This window comes from Vicia villosa, linkage group LG3 (assembly GCF_029867415.1).
Source record: "Vicia villosa cultivar HV-30 ecotype Madison, WI linkage group LG3, Vvil1.0, whole genome shotgun sequence".
Taxonomy (NCBI): domain Eukaryota; kingdom Viridiplantae; phylum Streptophyta; class Magnoliopsida; order Fabales; family Fabaceae; genus Vicia; species Vicia villosa.
Genome location: NC_081182.1, coordinates 113302329 through 113309007, shown reverse-complemented (window position 1 = coordinate 113309007; position 6679 = coordinate 113302329).

The following is a 6679-nucleotide window of genomic DNA, read 5'->3' as shown; positions in this document are numbered from 1 at the left end:
GCACCAGAACTCCTCAGTTGTGAAAACAAAAAAACAAGGATCATAGTCGCTAACCGGTTATCCTACTATGTGAATGTTAAGGTAAAGGGCTTAATGTGATTGCCCTAGAATGAAAATGGGTAAGAATTAGGAGAAAAGGTTTAGGGAGAGCTATAGTGTCGTGACTCCGAATGGTTTGCAAACGTGGGGATTCTTCAGTATTTTTACCGTATCTGTGGCTCTGAAGTTATTGCGACTTATACAATTCGGGTAATGCCATGAATTGCATTTAAAATCTTATTCTCAAAGTTGATTTCTTATAATTTTTTGCTTGAGGACAAGTAAAGATTTAAGCATAGGGGAGTTTGATAACATAAAATTATACCGTATTATCGGTCTCGATTACGACACAATCCGTAACATTTAATTAGTTATTCTTTTATTTTATTATGGTTTTATGCTGTTTTGTTATTTGTTTCAGGAACTTTAAATAAATCTCGAGTATTGGAAATAATGAGCAATAGGGGTGTTAGTAACAAGAAAAAGAAAATGAAGAAAAGAAAAAATGCAAAAAGTTCCAAGCCCATGTGTAAAGCCCAGAACGAAGATCCAAGGAACCAAAACATCATGTGTGCCCCTGGGCACTCACGTGTACCCCTAGGCACTCAGAGTGTGCCTCTCGGAACTGGATGTAAGTTTGTGAAGTGTGCCCCTAGGCACAAACCCCTTTTCCACTATTTTTACGCCTGTTTCTCAGCAAATCTCAGCAAAACGTGAGACGGTTCTGCATCCGAAAAAGGAGGAAAGTGGAAGACTGATTATACGAGTTAACTTGATTTTATGAAGGATATAAAAGGTGAAGATATCACAACTGAAGGTTCTCTCGTCTCTGCACTGAATTTCAATTTTAGAGTTTTTGCTTCCAGTGTTATTTCTGCACACAGAACCTTTGTTCCCTTTTTAATTCACCATCCAAAGTAGTAATTCACTGCATTGAAGGATTGCTACACTTAGTTTAGTTTAAGTATTTAATTTCCGAAGTTGTACTGTTACGTGAAGAATTGCTTGAACGTGTTTGAAGTTTTGGAACATAGAGCTCAGTTTAATCATTCAGTTTACAGGTTTCTTTTACATGCTTACATTGTTTAATAATTCTACTGCTATGCTTGTGTTAATTTCTTCATATTCTGTTTCCTATTTGATTGAAGAATATAATATGTCCGGCTAAATTATTGAACCGGTGTGTAAGGTCTCATACGGACAGGTTTAGTAACTGTTTGGCTTAAATTTCCACAAAGCATTTTTTTGGTTTTGATTTCCTATTTTAATATTGAGTCGTATTTTTACGGAAGTAAATTACATCCTAAGGTCTAAAAACAAAATAACGAAAGTGTGAGGTTTTTACCGGATAGCGGTCATCGAACATCAACTCTAAATGCAGCGAGAGCGCTTTAGAGTTGATTATATTTTATTCGACTTTCAAAAATTATTTTCAGTCTGTAAAGATTTAGCGAGAGCGGACTTTATGACTGGTAGTATAATCTGAGTCAATAAACATGAAAGTGTGAGGTAAAGGTTTTTAACTCGAATAACTTGTTCTGAAAAGTGACTACATTTATTTAAAATATGTCATTAAGTTGCTAAACCCGGAAGTTGGACTATTGCACACCGGTGTCTAAACACCTGGTTAATTAATTATTGTTTACCTTAGTTTAATTGAGTTTCATTTCTAAACCAACGAATATCGAAAGCCTTAACTGCCAATTGCAACGAAAGACCGTATTATTTGACCCTCAGTCCTTGTGGGTTCGATATCTTTTAAAACTTAACGACTAAGCTGTATACTTGCAGCAATATCCCGATTGACTTATATAAAATCCAGATCAGTCATCAATCCAAAAATAACAAATATAAAACAGCGGAACAATAAGCATAAATAGAGGATACATTATACATGGCTAGAGATCTCATTCTATCACATGTATATAAACATTTACAGATAATAATACATATAGAAAAATTAAGACTCATTCCTAATGCAATGTATATACGTTGATGTACATGATTCTGGAATATCAATCCCTCCACAAAGGGTCGTGGTATCACTTCAGGATTCAACACCACTAAGGTGATAGGAATTTACCTATCAATCAGACTCAATGATCCACTACCGGATAAGGCGGTTCTCTCGAGGACACGCACCCCATGCCACATCTCTGGTGTGCACCTCGTGACTCCTCTCTGGTAGCCACATGACCATGAAACGTATGAGCATACCGTTCTCCATATATGATTTTCTATCATATGGTTGACATCACCATAAATAATCACTTATCTCATGCATCAAAATTCATTCAAATATATTTATATTACATTTACTCACCTTCACAATTAATCACCTTCAAAATAAACACACAAGAAGATACAGAGTAGATATATATATATATATATATATATATATATATATATATATATATATATATATATATATATATATATATATATATATATATATATATATATATATATATATATGAGAGAGAAGTATATAAAAATAGAGAGATGCCCTTACAGTTACGAGAGTCGTAGAATTGATGTTTCGTTTGGAATTGGTTGGCGGGTCGTGCACCTTTATCCAAAACGAACTAAATTAGAACAACTAATGAACTCGTACGTTGTAAACTTTGTCGATATCTAATTTATCATTTTATTTTTAAATCTTAAATTATAGTTTTCATTTAATAAATAAACTCCTAAATGTCCATTTAATTTTATCTATTATTCTTCTTTATGATAAAATTAATTATTATTCATTTAGAACTCTGAAGTTTATAAAAATATATTAAAAATCTATAACAACTAGATTAAGTTGATTTTTTTTATAGGATAGAACTAAACATAGTTATATATAGGCTCTGTGAGTTACTTTTCATTGAAATCTAGGCTATATGAATATCAAGAGATTTTCAGTTCAACTCTATAAATGTTTTTATGTGAACAAATTCTAAAACGCTTATGTATGAATTAATAAGAGGTGTACATAAAGTAATCTCTTTTAATATTCATGAAATATTAAATATAAACAATACATCTTACATGATAAAATTTACCAAAGTTTAAATCATGTACTAGTGTTTTGAGAAAATAGCCTAATTATTGTATTTAAATAACATTTTGTATTTACTGTAGAAATTTTATTTATAATATAACTCGCACAATTTCAATTTTATTTACTCAAAACTAATTGAACAACAAGGTTGTAAAGAACCTAAAATATGAGTTCCTTTTTTTATTAATTAATTAATTAAATGGTAAGAAAATTTTACTGGAAATTTAATAAAGAAAAAAAAACAAAATTTTAGTAATTATAAAAATTTATATGTAATGTATAATAGGCCAAATTAAAAAAAGAGTGAGGAGAACTCATAAATTTTTACCATCATGAATATTCTTTCCTATCTCATACACATCACTCGAAATACCCGAAATAGTTTTTGCTGATAATAAAATTTTTTTTCTAGTTATTCTATATTGTGTTATGTAAAAAAAAATCGGTCGAGAAAATAATTTTTTTTTATTATTCTACTAAAAAAATATTTATGTTTTCATTTATAAAATTTCATCATAAACAGAGATTATTTTAAAATTCTAAGCGGGTAAAACTACCATTTATTGGTGAGGGTCTCTGATTCCAACTTGTGGAAAGATATTGCAAAAACTCTTCCTATACTGATGGACACGAGTATGTGGATAGTTGGGGATGGTAATAACATCAAGGCTTAGGAAGACAATTGACTTGGAAAAAAGTACTCTTTGAACAATTATGATGTGCTCATTCCTAATGATCTTAGGGGAGCCAAAGTGTGTGACTTGGTAAATAAGAGTGGAGAGTGGAACGTGAGTTTGCTTTTCTTGTGGCTTCCAAATCAATGGATGGACAAGATACTGTCTTGTGTACCTCCTGGTATGGGACAAAATTCTGACGTTTTATGATTTTGGTGAAGGCAATGTACCAAGAATTAGAAGGGAAGGAGGATGATATATTGAAGATGAGGATTGGATAAAGATCGGGAAATCATCTGTTCTGGAGCGTTGTAAAACGTTCATGTGGCTCCTAAAGCATGATCGTATTCTAACTAACCTTAGTAAGAGCAAGAAAGAGCTTGGAAGTGTAGTTTGTAAATTGTGTGGAAATATGTGTGAATCTATTCTTCATGCACTAAGTGCCTTCCTATTTGGAGAAGTCTAGTGCCAAGCAAGTTGATGACGAAGTTCTTTACAGTAGACATCAAGCGATGGATCGCGATCAATCTTAATTACAAAAGGAGTGGTAATAAGGGTTGGAGTAATACATGGGTGATAGCATGCCATACTTTATAGACATGGATAAATTTGGAGGATGATGAAAAAGAAAATTTGAATCTTGAATATCATATTCTTCTTTCAACAATTATAATTATTTAGTAGATTGAATGTCAAATCAATAGTTAAAAAATTAAGATATAATTTGTGTATATTAATCTGTAAAATTGATTTACATTAACGTTAAATTAGATTTTTTTTAGTAATTTGTATAGGTAATTTTGAAAATAATAATTTTAGATATTTAAATAATGAGATTTGATTTAATATTTATTTAAAATTATTTGATATACAACTCAAACTCTACTTTTTGTGTCATTTTAAAATATGCATAATTAAATTAATAAATTTGCTTTAGTGAAAAAAATTAATTATATTTTATTTTTTTCGGTAAGTGATATTTTTAATTTATTATTGAAAGAGAAGTAGGTAATTTTATATAACAGTTTTTCTAAAAAGTTCCTTAAAAAATTCAAAAAAAGATAAATAATTTAATAATAATAAAATAGTTGATTATTTCTTTTTTTGACAAAGATAATTTTCCTTATATTGTATAAACAACAATAAACTTGAAATATGAAAAAGAAACATAATTAACAATACCAAAAATATAAAAGATTCCTCACTTAAAAAGATTTCCCTTGCGGTCAAACATTTTTTCCATTGCTTCCTTTGGTGTACTATCTATTTGCCAGCAAGGATGAAAGTTTTTCATGTCTCTGCAAGGAAACAAAAGTTTGTTGCAAAACAAACTCACTCTATCTCTGACTCACCTCTTCATATTCCCTTACCATTTCCATTTATTCTCATTTCTTCTTCAACACTCTTTTGGTCATTATTACTATTTTTGTATCAAGTGCTACTTTACATGATCATCATCTCTTGATTTTTCATTTCAACTATCTCTATTTTCTACTTCAAGATATTTTTTTGTTTTATGTCATATTTGAATTGTAATAGAGGTATGAAAATGGATACAAAAACTTGATCAACCGAGCATGAAAAACCACATATTATTACTACCAAATTATTTTATATTATAAAATTAAAAATTAAATATATTATTTCTTTTTTATTAATTTCAATTGAGTAAACGACAATTTCCAACTATAAACAACATCACATAGGAGCTAACATTTTCCTCATAATAATGACAAAAAAATACGTGACATTTAGAAACTAACTCATAATAATCATGTTGATGTGCATAGGCCAAATTAAACTTTGGTACATATCAAACCAAATGTGTAATTAATTGTATTAGCATGCAATTGTATTATAAATATTACAATAAATAATATATTTATGTAATTAAAACGCAATTGTTAAAAAAAATTAATTGACTTAGTGGAAAGGTATTAATGCTATTACCAAAGGGGCTGGCACTTGGGACCAATTTTTAAATATATAAACCAAAATTAAAACTTGATCAACCGAGCATGAAAAACCACATATTATTACTACCAAATTACTTTATATTATAAAATTAAAAAGAAACACACAAGTTAATATAAACCAAAATTAAATATATAAACCAAAATTAAAAAGAAACACACAAGTTAATATATTTATATAAACCAAAATTAAAAGTAAACACACAACTTTATATATTTATATATGCTTTGATTGTCAATTAAGTGGATCACTATAAACAACAGTGTAAATTAAAAATATACTTGACATGGTTCAAAGGGAAACATATCAATCATACTAGAATATTAAAATAAAATAAAAATACTCCTACTACTTGCATGTTAATTTCTTCATTTTCTTGGCTTCCTCATTCATATCACCTTAAGTCTTCTTGCATGTTTCTTCATCCATATGCTTTTTCCTTGCTTCCTTACTCTTATACTTTCTCTTACATTTTTCACACTCAAATTTTGCATCCATGTGAACAACATCCATGTGTTGAATCAATCTTTGGATGGTATTGAATGTGCCATCACATAGGTTACAATCTTCAGTCATCTAAAACAACATAAAATCACAAAACATTAAAATCAATTGAAAAAAGAAACATGCTTCTTCACATACCTTGTTTGGTTAATTATGACTTTCTAACAACTTCAACACTAACAATGTGTAGCTCTAAATCTGAAATTCATAAGTAAAAGTGAATCAAATAGAAAATGAAATAAAAAGATAGAAAAAGAGAGAAACAAAGTAAGAGAGTGAAAGATAGAAACCTTTTTCGTGTGAAAAATAAACAATACTTGAAGTTATTTTATACTAACCCTCTCACTTTCACCAATTTCATGTTTCTTTATTTGATGTGACATAAAAGATATCAATTCCATTTTTAGTAATCCACCTTAGTTTGTTTCTATTACACTTT